This window comes from Ranitomeya variabilis, chromosome 6, assembly GCF_051348905.1.
Source record: "Ranitomeya variabilis isolate aRanVar5 chromosome 6, aRanVar5.hap1, whole genome shotgun sequence".
In the NCBI taxonomy this organism is placed as follows: Eukaryota; Metazoa; Chordata; class Amphibia; order Anura; family Dendrobatidae; genus Ranitomeya; species Ranitomeya variabilis.
Window position 1 is genome coordinate 283837207 of NC_135237.1, and position 17909 is coordinate 283855115.

The 17909-nt window shown below is 43.1% G+C and overlaps 1 protein-coding gene across 1 annotated transcript in view; it reads left to right on the plus strand.

Annotated features, from left to right (window-relative positions):
* Positions 1 to 17909, plus strand: part of OTULINL (OTU deubiquitinase with linear linkage specificity like) — a 110338-nt gene that overhangs the window by 68181 nt on the left and 24248 nt on the right. The gene's annotated exons all lie outside the window — the stretch shown is intronic.

Sequence of the window (17909 nt, forward strand, 5' to 3'; positions counted from 1 at the left end):
AGTGCTCCATATAGTATTATACACTCCCCATAGTCCTACATATAGTATAATACACTCATCAGTCCTACATATAGTATAATACACTCCTCAGTCCTCCATATAGTATAATACACTCCTTATAATCATCCAAATATTAAAATACACTGCTCAGTCCTCCATATAGTATAATACTTGCCTCATAGTGCTCCATATAGTATTATACACTCCCCATAGTACTCCACATAGTATAATGTGCACCACAGTCCTCCATATTGTAAAATGCACATGCCATAGTCCTCCATATAATATAGTGTGCCCCATAGTCCTCCATATAGTATAATGCACATCCCATAGTCCTCCATATAGTATAATACACTACCCATAGTCCTCAATATAGTATAATACACTCCATATAGTTCTCCATATATTAAAATACACTCCTCAGTCCTTCATGTAGTATAATACACTCTTCATAGTCCTCCATATATTAAAATACACTGCCCAATCCTACATATAGTGTAATACTCGCCTCAGAGTGCTCCATATAGTATTATACACTCCCCATAGTCCTACATATAGTATAATACACTCCTCAGTCCTCCATATATTATAGTACACTCCTCATAGTCCTACATATAGTATAATACAGTCCTCAGTCCTCCATGTAGTATAATACACTCCTCAGTCCTCCATATAATATACAGTGGGGCAAAAAAGTATTTAGTCAGTCAGCAATAGTGCAAGTTCCACCACTTAAAAAGATGAGAGGCGTCTGTAATTTACATCATAGGTAGACCTCAACTATGGGAGACAAAGTGAGAAAAAAAAATCCAGAAAATCACATTATCTGTTTTTTTATCATTTTATTTGCATATTATGGTGGAAAATAAGTATTTGGTCAGAAACAAACAATCAAGATTTCTGGCTCTCACAGACCTGTAACTTCTTCTTTAAGAGTCTCCTCTTTCCTCCACTCATTACCTGTAGTAATGGCACCTGTTTAAACTTGTTATCAGTATAAAAAGACACCTCTGCACACCCTCAAACAGTCTGACTCCAAACTCCACTATGGTGAAGACCAAAGAGCTGTCAAAGGACACCAGAAACAAAATTGTAGCCCTGCACCAGGCTGGGAAGACTGAATCTGCAATAGCCAACCAGCTTGGAGTGAAGAAATCAACAGTGGGAGCAATAACTAGAAAATGGAAGACATACAAGACCACTGATAATCTCCCTCGATCTGGGGCTCCACGCAAAATCCCACCCCGTGGGGTCAGAATGATCACAAGAACGGTGAGCAAAAATCCCAGAACCACGCGGGGGGACCTAGTGAATGAACTGCAGAGAGCTGGGACCAATGTAACAAGGCCTACCATAAGTAACACACTACGCCACCATGGACTCAGATCCTGCAGTGCCAGACGTGTCCCACTGCTTAAGCCAGTACATGTCCGGGCCCGTCTGAAGTTTGCTAGAGAGCATTTGGATGATCCAGAGGAGTTTTGGGAGAATGTCCTATGGTCTGATGAAACCAAACTGGAACTGTTTGGTAGAAACACAACTTGTCGTGTTTGGAGGAAAAAGAATACTGAGTTGCATCCATCAAACACCATACCTACTGTAAAGCATGGTGGTGGAAACATCATGCTTTGGGGCTGTTTCTCTGCAAAGGGGCCAGGACGACTGATCCGGGTACATGAAAGGATGAATGGGGCCATGTATCGTGAGATTTTGAGTGCAAACCTCCTTCCATCAGCAAGGGCATTGAAGATGAAACGTGGCTGGGTCTTTCAACATGACAATGATCCAAAGCACACCGCCAGGGCAACGAAGGAGTGGCTTCGTAAGAAGCATTTCAAGGTCCTGGAGTGGCCTAGCCAGTCTCCAGATCTCAACCCTATAGAAAACCTTTGGAGGGAGTTGAAAGTCCGTGTTGCCAAGCGAAAAGCCAAAAACATCACTGCTCTAGAGGAGATCTGCATGGAGGAATGGGCCAACATACCAACAACAGTGTGTGGCAACCTTGTGAAGACTTACAGAAAACGTTTGACCTCTGTCATTGCCAACAAAGGATATATTACAAAGTATTGAGATGAAATTTTGTTTCTGACCAAATACTTATTTTCCACCATAATATGCAAATAAAATGATAAAAAAACAGACAATGTGATTTTCTGATTTTTTTTTTCTCAGTTTGTCTCCCATAGTTGAGGTCTACCTATGATGTAAATTACAGACGCCTCTCATCTTTTTAAGTGGTGGAACTTGCACTATTGCTGACTGACTAAATACTTTTTTGCCCCACTGTACACTCCTCATAGTGCTTCATATAGAATAATGCCCCGCCAGTCATCCATGTAGTACAATACACTTCCCATAGTATAATGCACCCCATCGTTCTTCATATAGTATAATGTATTCCACATAGTCCTCGATACAGTATAATGCAGCCACATATAGTATAATGCTGCCATCCCAGCATATAATGCAGCCACCCCACAGAATATAATATAACCCCCTCATAAAGTATAATGAAGCCCCTTACAATATAATCTAGCCACCCATAGAATATAATGCAGCCCTCAAAGAATACAATGTAGTCCCCTCATAGAGTATGATGCAATAACCCCTCATAGAATATAATAAATTTAATACATAGAATATAATGCAGTCCCCATAGAATATAATCCAACCTACCTTCCCATAAAATATACACTCCCTGACAGAAGTTATGTCACTTATCCATGTTATGTAAATAAAAGCTTATAACCTGACGTTAAATTCATCCATTGTTTGTATAAATGATTCTTTTGAAAGCTGAAATCCTCCGAAATGTGGTTTAGGTTAAGAAAATAGATTGGCATCAATGCAGAAATATTGATCAGTTAATGGACATAGATGCCTTTTAATGGCTAACTGAAAAGATGGTAACAAATTGCAAGTTTTCGAGAATACATACGTCTCTTCATCAGGCAAAGACTAAAACAAATTCTGAAGAATCACATATTTATGCACAACATAGTATAGAAAAAAAAAAAAAAAAGGGAGAGGGGAAAAAAAAACATGGATAAGCCAGGTGACATGAAGCAGAATTACCATGGGTGATAAACAGTTACGTCCATAAATATTGGGCCAATTCTTAGATAAGGATTGTTTTATTGTCCTGTGATTAGGGTCTGGTTCTGTTGTGATGACCCCACATGGTCTGATGGGCAAGTTCATTAGTTGATGTAACAGGACAATAAAACAATCCTTATCTAAGAATTGGCCCAATATTTATGGACGTAACTGTTTATCACCCATGGTAATTCTGCTTCATGTCACCTGGCTTATCCATGTTTTTTTTTCCCCTCTCCCCTTTTTTTTTTTTTTTTTCTATACTATGTTGTGCATAAATATGTGATTCTTCAGAATTTGTTTTAGTCTTTGCCTGATGAAGAGACGTATGTAGTCTCGAAAGCTTGCAATTTGTTACCATCTTTTCAGTTAGCCATTAAACAGTATCAACCACTGAGGACTCTCAATTCTAAATATTTTTCTATCTACTGGCTAACACGGTACCAAGATATATTTCTTTCCTGGACACAGATGGTCAGATTTTGGCAAGACAAAAGTTTTGTCATCCACAGAAAGTTATGTGATATTCAAACAAATAATTAACTTAAAATACAAATATATGTTGCATAACATTGGTTAATGAAGTTGTGGTGCTATTAGAGCCATATTTAATATTTTGTGTGACTTCCATGAGATTGAAGGACTGCATCCATGCGGTTCAACAACGATTCATACAATCTATTAATGAAGTCATCAGGAATAGCAAAGAATGCAATCTTACATGCCTCCCAGAGTTCATCTAGAGTCTTTGGTTTTGTCTTCCAAGCTTCCTCTTTCATCCTACCCCAAACATGCTCAATGATGTTCATGTCTGGCGACAGGGCTGGCCAGTCCTTGAGCACCTTGATCTTTTTTGCCTGGAGGAACTTTGTTGTAGAGATGGATATATGAGATGGAGCACCATCCTGCTGCAGAATTTGACCCCTTTTATGATTTGAAATATAAGAGGTAGCTAATACTTCTTGATATTTTAGGCTATTGATATTGACTTCCACCTTGCAAATGTTTCTCACACCGCAATACTGAATGTAACCCCAGACCATGATCTTTCCACCACCAAATTTAACTGTTTTCTGGGTGTATTTTGGATCCATAAGGGCTCCAGTAGGTCTACTGCAGTATTTGCGGCAGCTGTGGTGTAATTTTCTGAAGATTCATCAGAGAAATCCACCTTCTGCCACTTTTCCAGAGTCCATCTGTTTAGCACGCTGTGGGACTTTGCAAATGCCACATGGTTTTTTAGTTGCCTTTTGTTCAGTGCTGGCTTCTGGGCACTGATTCGACCATGGAGGCCATTTTGAGACAGAATCCTACAAACTATTCTAGTTGACACAGAGACTTGAGGTGACCAGGCCTGTTGGAGCTCTGCTGCAGTGGAAGAGGGGCTTGCTTTGGATTTTCTAACCAACAAACGTTCCTCCTGAGCAGTTGTCTTGCGGGGTCTGCCAGACTTGGGCTTGTCAAACACATCTCCAGTCTCTTCAAATCTTTTCTTAATTCTTTGTACTTGACGCTGAGACACATTAAAGGTGCCCAACCACCTCTGCAGTGGATCTGGTCTTCAGCCGCTTGATAATCCAGGCTTTGGTCGCAGGGTTGATTTTTGGCATGTTGTCAGAGCTCAAGTTGCAGTTTAAGTGAAGGTCTGGGGTGCTGGGTTTCTTTTTATGCACACTCTAATTAACCGATCATTTACTGAGCACAGGTGAGGATGTAAACTAGAATTGGGTGCATTATATGACCAGGTGACAAAACTTTTGTCTTGCGAAAATCTCACCATTCTGTGTCCTTTAACTGATCAATATTTTTGCATTGATGCCAATTTATTTTCTTAACCTAAACCACATTTCAGAGGGTTTCAGCTTTCAAAAGAATAATTTATACAACCAATGGATGAATTTAATGTCAGGTTATAAGCTTTTATTTACATAACATGGATAAGCGACTTAACTTCTGTCAAGGAGTGTTATGTAGCCCCATCAAACAGCTTGATGCAATCCTCCCCCAAAGAATATAATACAGCCCCCCATAGAATAAAATACAGCCCCTCCATAGAATATTATGTAGGCCCCCCATAGAATATAATGTAGCCCCATCAAAGAGTATGATGCATTCCTCCCCATAGAATATAATACAGCCCCCCATAGAATATAATACATATTTCCCATAGAATATAATACAGCCCCCCCATAGAATATAATACAGCCCCCCATAGAATATAATACAGTCCCCCATAGAATATAATACAGCCCCCTTAGTATATTATAGCCCCCCACAGTATATAATACAGCCCCCCACAGTATATAATACAGCCCCCCACAGTATATAATACAGCCCCCCATAGAATATAATACAGCCCCCATAGAATATAATACAGCCCCCCATAGAATATAATGTACCCCCTGAGAATTGCCCCACAGTCCAGCACTCATTGATATATTAGAAAAAAATAATCCTCACCGCTCCTCTTGCCCCTCACTGCTCCTGGCTTGGTTCTCAGCAGCTGCAGTCTGCCCGGCACACAGCAGGTGCCCGATGATATGGCGTCATCGTGCACCCGCAGTGTCAGGCAGAGGGGAATGATGGGAGAGGGAGCATCAGCTGACGCTCTCTCCTCCATCACTGAATTGAACTGTTCCGGCATCATAGACGCCGGTATAGTTGAATGCGTCGGCGCTGGCAGGGGGGTGAGTCGGCACTGGTGGGGCGAAGTCAGTGCTGGTGGCAGACGACTGGCTAGGGGCCCCTGAGGGAGCGGGGGCCCTAGACAGCTGCCTGGTCTGCCTGCCGCTAATGCCGACCCTGATCCTGGTATGCATGGCCCCCTCATCTATATCCTGGTATACATGGCCCCCTCATCCCTATCCTGGTATACATGGCCCCCTCATCCCTGTCCTGGTATGCACGGCCCCCTCATCCCCATTCTGGTATGCACAACCCCCTCATCCCTATTCTGGTATGCACGGCCCCCTCATCCCTATTCTGGTATGCATAGCCCCTTCATCCCTATCCTGGTATGCATGGCTCACTCATCCTGATCCTGGTATGCATGGCCCCCTTATCCCTATCCTGGTATGCATGATTTATGCCTGTAAGCAGCACATGGCAGTGATGTCATGCACTGCTTACAAACAGAGGACAGCTGCCAGAATACTCACTGCTCTCCATGCCCAGGGACTATGGGCATGGGGAGCAGTAGATATTCATTCCTTTTAGCAGTGGGCACACGTGATCCCCAGTCGTTGAATGCGATATGCATCGATTATGGAGGTGCCTCCACAAGCAATGCAGATCGCATTCCACAATCGCTGGTACCGTGGTTCCTCCTCTCATGCATTCAGTTCTGATGAAGGTCTGATGCAAGATCGTAAACGTTACACAAACCTTGAATGCAATAATTAAAGGAAATTTATTTCACTAGACAGAAATAGAAAAACCAGCTCACCTGTTGTGCATGTGTTGTGGGGAAGCACGGATATCGTGTAGTCATCACGTGTAACAAATGTAGCAAAAAAAGAAAAATCCAGCTTCCAAAAAAATTCCAAATTTATTGTGAATAAAACATGAAGTCCAATAGGATGAATTCACATGATAATGAGTAACAGATTACGCGTTTCGAACAACAGCTTGTTCTTTCTCAAAGCTACTCAGCATTGGTAACAACCTGATTATATATCAGCCCCAACCAATGAAAATTGAGTACCAATCACATGACACATAGTGACTCACAAAGTTTAAAATCACAGAGCAGATAAATATCTGGAGGATATACAAAGAGAAAAAAAAACAAAGAAATGAAAGAACACATTTAGGCCTCTTTCACACATCAGTGTCTCCGGGAAGTGTACTGACAGTTTTCTCATGTACCAGAGCCACTGACACACGTAGACCCATTCAAATGAATGGGTCTATGCACATGTCTCCATGTTTTCATGGACCGTGTGTCCGTGTTGAAAACACGGAGACATGTCCGTTTTTCTCCGGCAGCACGTACAGCAATACATCCTGCACACGTGCACATGGAGAACAGTGTGCACTCTCCTCCGTGTGCACGTACCGCCCGCAGGAGAGACAGCGCTACAGTAAGCGTGTGGTGCTGAAGGTGGCATTCATCTCTTCTCCCCGGCAGGAGAGAAGAGATGAAAGATCAAGTTTTTGTTCTTTTTTGTTAAAAATAAAGTATGCTGGTGACCTCCCACCTGCCATCCCCAGTGAGCCGCCCGGCCCCTTGCAGAGAAATACTCACCCAGCTCCCGCAATGTCTCCACTCTCCTCTCAGCGCTGGCAGCCTGTCCTGTGTGAGCGGTTACGTGGGACCGCTCATTACAGTGGTGAATATGCGCATATTCATCACTGTAATGAGCGGTCCCACCTGACGACTCACACAGGACAAGCTGCCAGTGCTGAGAGGAGAGATCGCGGGAGCTGGGTGAGTATTTCTTTGCAAGGGGCCGGGCGGCGCACTGGGGATGGCAGGCGGGAGGTCACCAGCATACTTTATTTTTAACAAAAAAGAACAAAAACTTGATCTTTCATCTCTTTTCTCCTACCGGGGAGAAGAGATGAATGCCGCCTTCAGCACCACACGCTGGGGGGACAGCGCTTACTGTAGCGCTGTCTCTCCTGCGGGCGGTATGTGCACACGGAGGAGAGTGCACACCGTTCTCCGTGTGCACGTGTGCAGGACGTATTGCTGTACGTGCTGCCGGAGAAAACGGACATGTCTCCGTGTTTTCAACACGGACACACGGTCATTGAAAACACGGAGACATGTGCATAGACCCATTCATTTGAATGCGTCTACGTGTGTCAGTGGCTCCGGTACGTGAGAAAACTGTCATTACACGTACCGGAGACACTGATGTGTGAAAGAGGCCTAAGAAATACAAGTTACATACAAGGGTTAACTCTAGTAGTGGAACATTATCTCCTTTCCAGCATTTAGACCTGCAGGGTGACAGGTATTCAAGCAGAACATCCAGTACACTTCACGAGTCATTAAGAGTCTTTTGACATCTCCACCTCTTGCTAGTGATGTAAGTTTCTCAATGCCGATCACTTGCAGAGACGCGGTATTTCTTTGATGACAGGAGACGAAGTGCTTGGATGCAAATGACATGGAGCGATTAGCACTAGTGGAGGTAACAATGTCAGTAATATGCTCTGAAATACAAATTTTCAGCATTTGGGGGGTGCAGCCTATTTAGCTCAAATTGCATGCTGCACATCTGATCAGGTAAACCACATTTTTGCTGTTGCAGTTAATAAATTGTTTTATTTTATATTGTTGTTTATTTTCACTATCATAGAAAAAGTGTGCAGTAGTGGAGTGAGTACACGTTCTGCATCTGGATGCACCACATTGATAAAAACCACTATTATGCAGCCAAGTGTGTGAATTGTTATTAGGATTGAAAAAACTTGGTGACAAAATGTTAGATAAAGCAGTGGCCTTTTTTGCCACCACTTGCCTCTTTTGTCAAGTGGTGTCAAAAAAGTGCACTACTTTATCTAACATTTTGTCACCAAGTTTTTTCAATCCTAACTTTTTGCAAGTCCAAGTGGGTGTTATCCGATGTGTTTCATTGGGGGAATGCCAATCATAAGCAGGCAGCAAAACAGTAAAAAATAAAAACACCTCCACCATGGCATAGGTTTCTCAGTGTGTGAGATATAATGATACAGCTGTGATCTCATGGTTTAACTGCATACATAATTAGAAAGTATTGGGAGATTAGAGCACAAATGACTCACACCTTTCATACACTGTGGGGTTAGAGGCAGCAAAGCTGAGTTTAGCAATGCCACATTACAAACCCTTCTATCAGCTATCCTCCTCTTGCAGCTTCTTCAGCTCTGCTGCACTGCCCCTTCTCCTTCACTGTGTATCCATAGCTGTGTGATACTAATTGCACTTAAGCAAACATTGAGTATTTGAAAAACAAACTGCATAACTGCTATATAGAATATACTTATAAAAATTAATAAACTCAGAGCACAAATTGACCAATTCATTACAGCTCTACAGCCGCGACAAGGTGTACGCTTCTTTGATGGGACCTTAACCTAATATCGTGCCTCTCACAGGCTAAAAACCTACAAATTTAAAGGGCTGGTATGATCCAGCACTAATTTAAAAATATGGAGTTGAAAAAAGCTTTAGGCTGGTGAGAGGAGTGCTCAGTCAGAAAAGGAGGCATTCAAGGCCTCCACTAGTACACTACAAAAAAGAAAACTGACTAGCACCTCCGAACAGAGTAAAGCAAGCGTGAACAAGTGCATGCTGCTATGACTGCATAATAGATAAATAAAAGAATACAGCAGCACTTTGTAAGTGCTAAGTAGAGTTGAGCGACTTTTACTTTTTTCGGATCGAGTCGGGTTTTGCGAAACCCGACTTTGTCGAAAGTCGGGTCGGGTGAAATCGGCCTATTATTGCGAAAAGTTGGGGGCCAACTGAAACACGAAACCCAATGCAAGTCAATGGGGAATCAAAGTCGGCTGTGAGTGGAGGACAGGAAAACACCTACAGTGCCCATTTTAATGCCAAAAACATCAATTCTTATTACTTAAGCTTGTCAATCTTAATTTACCTTATAATAATAGTTAGGCATTGAAAATTGGGGATCATTTGGCTAAAGTTGTGGGGGGTAGGGCTGGCTCAAGATTTTCGTGGGCCCAGGAAACGCAGAATACGTCACGGCGGTGGAGCAGGGAGAGGTAAGTATTTCAACTTTGCAAGTGCTGTGATCCTGAGCAAGCAGGGGGGCCCACTTGCTGGCACTGGCACAGGGCCCCTCATAGTACTGCGGTGTGTTTGACGGTGGAGACACTTTTGCGTACTATGAGGGGCCCTGTGCCAGTGACGTCGCCAACGAGTATGCCCCCCACCTGATGAAGGAACCTGCACTTTCATCTGCACCTTCCTCTTTGTCCCCGTGTAAGGTGGTATAGTATGCGGTAAGGGGAACCTGACTTTCAGCAGGGTCAGATTCTGGTTGTGTAGAGTGCAAGGGGAATGTAGTGGTCTGGGTCAATGTACCAGCAGACTCATCTAGCAGTGGCTGGGCAATGGGCAGGATGAGGAGGAAACAGATATAGGCCCAAATAATAAAGTAGGCTAAATGCAGTTCAAAATTGGTAACAGGACTAAACAGGCGGCATTGCTTTGTTCAGTGGAGGAAAACTGTAATGAGTGGCAGACACAGTTAGTAGGCCCAAATAATAAAATGGGCTAAATGTCTGCCAAAAAATTGTTCATAAATAAACAGGTGGCATAGCTAGGTACAGGGGTGGGCTCCTCTGCTGAGTAGCAGACAGTGGTAGTAGGCACAAAGTATTAACTGGTCTAAATGGAGGCCAGGGCCCCTGTATATTTTAACTATCATCTATCATTTCAACAAATTTGTATTGGCAGTGCCATTGAAGGATTTAACAGCACAGACTACACAGTGGTGGAGCAGGGAGAGGTAAGTATTGCAAGTGGTAGAGCACTGTTCGAGCTGGGGGGGAACACTCTCTCGTGGGCGGCGGTACTGGCACAGGGCCCCTCATATTACGACGGTGTGTCTGACATTGGTTGTGCACCACCACCGTCAGAGACACTTCATTATACTATGAGGGACCCTGTGCCTGTGCCGTCACCCAAGAGTGGGCCCACCCACCTGTCCAGGCAAACGGCACTTGCACGGGTGCTTGTGCCAGGTGGTGACCACGGCCCCGTGGGGGGAGTCAGCCCATTTAGGGAGGTATAAAAATGGCCTATGGTGGACATTCAGCAGCTGCAAATGGAGGAATTGGAGAAGTCAGTAAACAAGGTAGAAGGTGTATATAAACTTATTGAGAATTTAAATCTCCCTTTTTTGGGGGGGGAGACTGAACCAAAACTCAGGCCCTGTGCATAAAACAACACAATGTAAGTGGCAGAACGTGGCTGACTGACATACGACAAACTAACAGGACTGAAGTATATCCACTTTGTGAGAATTTGAATCTCACTTTTTTTTGGAGACAGCACCGCAACTCAGGCCCAGTGTGTAACACAACACAATGTAAGTGGCAGAAAGTGGCTGGAAGATATATGAAAAAATACAAGGACTGTAGTACAATTTCAGTCTCCCTACAATGATCTCAGGGCAAGTGTGGCAGCAATAAAAAGGACTGCTGCACACAAAAGTGTGGACAAATAAACAAGATAACTGTGCAGAAAGGTGCAACAGGATTTTTGCTTTTAAAAAAGCAGTTGGTTTGCACAGCTGCGTGCAAACAGCAATGCAGCTATCAGAGAGCCTTATAAGGCAGCCTAATAAGCTACAGAGCTGATGCACAAAAATATAGCCTCCACTGTCCCTGCAAAAAAAGGTGGTGTTGGACAGTGGAAATCGCTACAGCACAAGCGGTTTGGGGGTTAATCTTCCCTCCCTAACTATAGCCCTTCTTCGGATGAAGCTGCAGCAACCTCTCCCTATGCTGAGATCGGCAGAAGTAAGATGGCGGTCGGCGTGCACGCCCCTTTATAGCCCCTGTGACGCCGCAGAAAGCAAGCCAATCACTGTCATGCCCTTCTCTAAGATGGTGGGGACCGAGACCTATGTCATCACGCTGCCCACACTCTGCGTCCTCATTCATTGGCTGAAAAATGGCGCTGAAACATCATATGAAACGCGACTTTTGCGCGCAGATCGCCGACCGCATGCCCGATCCCACACTAGGATCAGGTCGGGTTTCATGAAACCCGACTTTGCCGAAAGTCGGCGATTTTTTAATTTGTCCGATCCATTTCGCTCAACCCTAGTGCTAAGAAGTATTAGGCTAGGATTCTTCTATATAGTAGTAATGCATTACATTACAAATTTGAGGACATACAGGCTTTGGAGGGATACATAAATTATTAACAAATTTAACAAATTTACTAATTACTTCTACTTATCATTTTGCACAAAAGATAGCAGTAAAGCTATACAAAGACAAATTAAAGTAAAGCAGATTAGGGACATTTCGATTTTATACCCTTCTAAATGTTAATAATACAAATAATAAAAGTTAATTTTTAGTCTTTCTAGTGATGATTCATTTGGGGTTCTCTCCAATTTGTTAGTAATTAATAATAATGCAGTTCAAACATCATATATTCAATGGCTGCATATTCTGTATCTTAGCACATACAGAGTGCAGCTGTATTATTTTTGTTTTACTCTGCAGTCATAGAAGATTGCACCTGTTCACACTTGCCTTGTTGTGTTTGGATGTGCTAGTCAGTTTTTTTTCATTATTTTTTGGAAATCACACATATCTGTTGTGCTCAAAAGTTGCTAACATACACCAGAGTTGGTAGGAATTATTTGCCTGTTTTTCTAAAAAAAATCACTAAAGGTGAAATGCAAACATTGTGAATAAATCAATGTATCCCATTGCAGTGAATCAGCTAAACCTAAATCAGAAAAAAATGTGTCTTCTCTCTCTAGGAGACTTCACTTTATTACATATAGAATATTATCATTTGTCAGACATACACAACATTGTCCCTATTATGTGCATAGAAAAAAGGAAAAAAACAGCTCACCCCACAATGTAGCTTGAGCTGCAGAGAGGCCTGCGATCCATGCCACCACACAGCGTTAGTTAGACACAGAGTAAGAAGAAGCTTAAACCAAGTCTAAGACCGCACTTGCGCTCGAAATGCATCTGGTAGCCTCTTTTTTTTGTGTCCCCCTACTACTCCTCCATTACAGAGAAATTTGTTTCCTACATATTTTTTAATTTCTCTGTTGATTTTTAACTGTTCTGGAAATTCATGATTTTAACCCCTTTCTGACTACCGTCGGTGAGCCCACATCAAAGCCACGACATATCGGCTGTTTTGAACAGCTGACATGTGAGTGCAATAGCGGCGAGTGGAATCGCGATCCACCATCCACTATTAACTAGTTAAATGCCACTGTCAAACGCTGACAGCGACATTTAACTACCACTTCCGGCCGCGCGGCCGGAAATACGCTCATCGCCGACCCCCGTCACATGATCGGGGGTCAGCGAAGCGTCGGTATAGTAACCAGAGGTCTCCTTGAGACCTCTATGGTTGCTGATGCCGGCTTGCTGTGAGCGCCATCCTGTGGTCAGCGCTCATAGCAAGCCTGTAATTAAAGGGAACCTGTCACCTGAATTTGGCGGGACCGGTTTTGGGTCATATGGGCGGGGTTTTCGGGTGTTTGATTCACCCTTTCCTTACCCGCTGGCTGCATGCTGGCCGCAATATTGCATTGATGTTCATGCTGTGTCCTCCGTAGTACACGCCAGCGCAAGGCAATATTTCCTTGCGCAGGCGTGTACTCCGAAGGACAGAAAATGAACTTCAATCCAATATTGCGGCCAGCATGCAGCCAGCGGGTAAGGAAAGGGTGAATCAAACACCCAAAAACCCCGCCCATATGACCCAAAACAAGTCCCGCCAAATTCAGGTGACAGGTTCCCTTTAAGCTACATCTGATGATCGCTGCTATGTAGCAGAGCCAATCAGGCTATGCCAGCTTCTAGCCTCCCATGGAGGCTATTGAAGCATGGCAAAAGTAAAAAAAAAAGTTTAAAAAATATGAAATAAATAAAAAAAATATAAAAGTTTAAATCACCACCCTTTCGCCCCATTCAAAATAAAACAATAAAAATAAAATCAAATATACACATATTTGGTATTGCCGCGTCCAGAATCGCCCGATCTATCAATAAAAAAAAGGATTAACCTGATCGCTAAACGGCGTAGTGAGAAAAAAATTCAAAACGCCAAAATTAAGGGGTATTTTGTTGTCGCGATATTGAATTAAAATGCAATAACGGGCGATCAAAAAAACATATCTGCACCAAAATGGTATCACTAAAAACATCAGCTCAGCACACAAATAATAAGCTCTCACCCGACCCCAGATCACAAAAAATGGACTACGGGTATTGGAAAATGGCTCAAATTTGTATTTTTTTTAGCAAAGTTTGGAATTGTTTTTCACCACTTAGATACAAAATAACCTAGACATGTTTGGTGTCTATGAGCTCATACTGACCTGGAAAATCATAATGGCAGTTTTAGCATTTAGTGAACCTAGCAAAAAAGCCAAACAAAAAACACGCATGGGATTGCACTTTTTTTGCAATTTCACCGCACTTGGAATTTTTTTCCCATTTTCTAGTACACGTCATGGTAAAACCAATGATGTCGTTCAAAAGTACAAGTCGGATCAACTTCTCCCTTCCCCATATATTATGACCAAATAAAGGACGAGTATAGAGCTTTTTCTAAAGCAGGGATCCCAAACCTGTGGCTCTGGAGCCACATGTGGCTTGTGAACCCATCCTGTGGCTCTCGACTGTCTGCCAGCTTAATGCATTAGCACCGTGTTTATCAAAAAGTTATGAAGAGAAAATCTCGTTGGTGTGATTTCTGTGGTAAAGGTTTTGGCTGTCATTATACTGATAAGGGCGTTCTTGGTGTCACTACTGTCGGGGGGGGGGGGCAGGAGCTGAATGTCACTGTTTGGGGAGGCACTGGATGTGGCTTGAAACCCTCTCTGAGATTTATGTGACTCATGAAGTAAGACAGGTTGGGGATTGCTGTTCTAAAGAGATAATTTACTAGAGAATGACATAGTGGCTTCCGAAGGGTTAGGGTACTGTCACACAGTGGCACTTTGGTCGCTACAACGGCACGATCCGTGACAATCCAGCGATATAGTTACGATATCGCTGTGTCTGACACGCTACTGCGATCAGGGACCCCGCTGAGAATCGTACGTCGTAGCAGATCGTTTGAAACTTTATTTCGTCGTCAAGTGTCCCGCTGTGGCGGCATGATCGCAGCGTCTAAGGCCGGCGTCACACTCGGCGTAAGACAATACGGTCCGTATTTTACGGCCGTAATACGGCCGAAATACGGTGAAATGTTCCCAAAATAGTGATCCGTAGGCAGGGTGTGTCAGCGTATTTTGCGCATGGCATCCTCCGTATGTAATCCGTATGGCATCCGTACTGCGAGATTTTCGCGCAGGCTTGCAAAACCGACATCTAATGGATTTATGTGCTCAAATGTTCATTAAAACATATATACAGTATGTATATATATATATATATATATATATATATATATATATATATATATATATATGTCATTGAGACACATATATATATATTCTGTATTTAGATTTCATTCAGCGCGATATCTGTGAACAGCCGGTAATTCAATTGCCGGCTTTTCATTTCTCCTGCACAAACCCGACAGGATATGAGACATGGTTTACATACAGTAAACCATCTCATATCCCCTTTTTTTTTGCATATTCCACACTACTAATGTTAGTAGTGTGTATGTGCAAAATTTCAGCGCTGTAGCTGCTGAAATAAAGGGTTAAATGGCGGAAAAAATTGGCGTGGGCTCCCGCGCAATTTTCTCCGCCAGAGTGGTAAAGCCAGTGACTGAGGGCAGATATTAATAGCCAGGAGAGGGTCCATGGATATTGGCCCCCCCGTGGCTAAAAACATCTGCCCCCAGCCACCCCAGAAAAGGCACATCTGGAAGATGCGCCTATTCTGGCACTTGGCCACTCTCTTCCCACTCCCTGTAGTGGTGGGATATGGGGTAATGAAGGGTTAATGCCACCTTGCTATTGGAAGGTGACATTAAGCCAGATTAATAATGGAGAGGCGTCAATTATGACACCTATCCATTATTAATCCAATTGTTGGAAAGGGTTAAAAAACACACACACACATGATTAAAAAGGATTTTAATGAAATAAACACAGCGGTTGTTGTAATAATTTATTGTTCTCGCAATCCATTTCCAGGCCCTCGCTTGGCAAAATAATAAACGCACAAGATACATACCTTCTGATGTCAGATCACGTCCCACGAAGTAATCCATCTGAAGGGGTTAACTAATATTACAGGCACAGCTGCGATAAACCACTCGCTCGTGCCTGTAATCCCCGGGTGCTGAAAGGAAAGCAGTGATCTGTACTTACATTGAGTCGCGGTGAGGCGCCCTCTGCTGGATGTTCTCATGAACTGCAGCCTGGGAACTTTTTCCCACGCTCCAGGTCATATGAGGACATCCACCAGGGGGCGCATCACCGCGACTGAAGGAAATGTAGGTCATTGACCTACATTTCATTCATTCGCCGGGGCTTACAGGCATGGAGCACAGCTGCATTTAGCAGGGCTCCTGCCTGTAATATTAGTTAACCCCTTCAGATGGATTACATCGTGTGACGTGATCTGACATCAGAAGGTATGTATATTGTGCGTTTATTATTTTGCCAAGCGAGGGTTTGCAAATGGATTGCGAGAACAATAAATTATTACAACAACCGCTGTGTTTATTTCATTAAAATCCTTTTTAATCATGTGTGTGTGTGTTTTTTAACCCTTTCCTACAATTGGATTAATAATGGATAGGTGTCATAATTGACGCTTCTCCATTATTAATCTGGCTTAATGTCACCTTCCAATAGCAAGGTGACATTAACCCTTCATTACCCCATATCCCACCGCTACAGGGAGTGGGAAGAGAGTGGCCAAGTGCCAGAATAGGCGCATCTTCCAGATGTGCCTTTTCTGGGGTGGCTGGGGGCAGATGTTTTTAGCCACGGGGGGCCAATAACCATGGACCCTCTCCTGGCTATTAATATCTGCCCTCAGTCACTGGCTTTACCACTCTGGTGGAGAAAATTGCGCGGGAGCCCACGCCAATTTTTTCCGCCATTTAACCCTTTATTTTAGCAGCTACAGTGCCCAAATTTTGCACATACACACTATTAACATTAGTAGTGTGGAATATGCAAAAAAAAAGGGGATATGAGATGGTTTACTGTATGTAAACCATGTCTCATATCATGTCGGGTTTGTGAAGGAGAAGGAAAAAGCCGGCAATTGAATTACCGACTTTTCACTAACACCGCTGCGTATTTCTCGCAAGTCACACTGCAGGTCCGTGTGGAATCCGTATTTTTCTCGCCCCCATAGACTTTCATTGGCGTATTATTAGCGCAATACGCTGACAAACGCAGCATGCTGCGATTTTGTACGGCCGTAGAAAGCCGTATAATACTGAACCGTAATATACGGCTAATAGGAGCAGCCCCATTGAGAATAATTGTGCCGTATGTAATGCGAGTTTTACGGACGTAGTTTCTGCGCTCTTACGTCCGTAAAACTCGCCAGTGTGACGCCGGCCTAACAAAGGTGTGCACGATATTCCCAATGTCTCGTATGACTTCTACATCGCAACTACGTCATGAAATTATCGCTCCAGCGCCGTGCATTGCAAAGTGTGACCGCAGTCTACGACGCTGGAGCGATAATCAAGCGACGCTGCAACGTCACGGATCGTGCCATCGGAGCGATCAAAGTGCCACTGTGTGACAGTACCCTAAGTCTAAATTTCTCAGTGTATATGCACGCAGAACTTTATAATTTACACAATGAAGAAAAGACTAACAGGATTTACTTCCTTTTAGCCTCCTCATTTGATGATTCATAATATACCTGAATCCATCTTACATACCATGAAGGTAGAAAATAGCACATATCTTCCCATGTGTTTACAAGCTGCATACAGTTTTCCCACAAAGTTGCATCTGCTGACTCAGAAGCGGGAAGTCTCACAAACCTGTCAAAAAAGTAAGACATTGGACAGCCCAACTATGACTAACTCAATATTCCTTGGCATAAATACAAGTGCTTTAATAATCATATTGGAGAGGAAATATTTTACTTTTGCTAATTATATACTGTAGTGTATATATAGCATAAATAAGAAATGTTTTATGGTT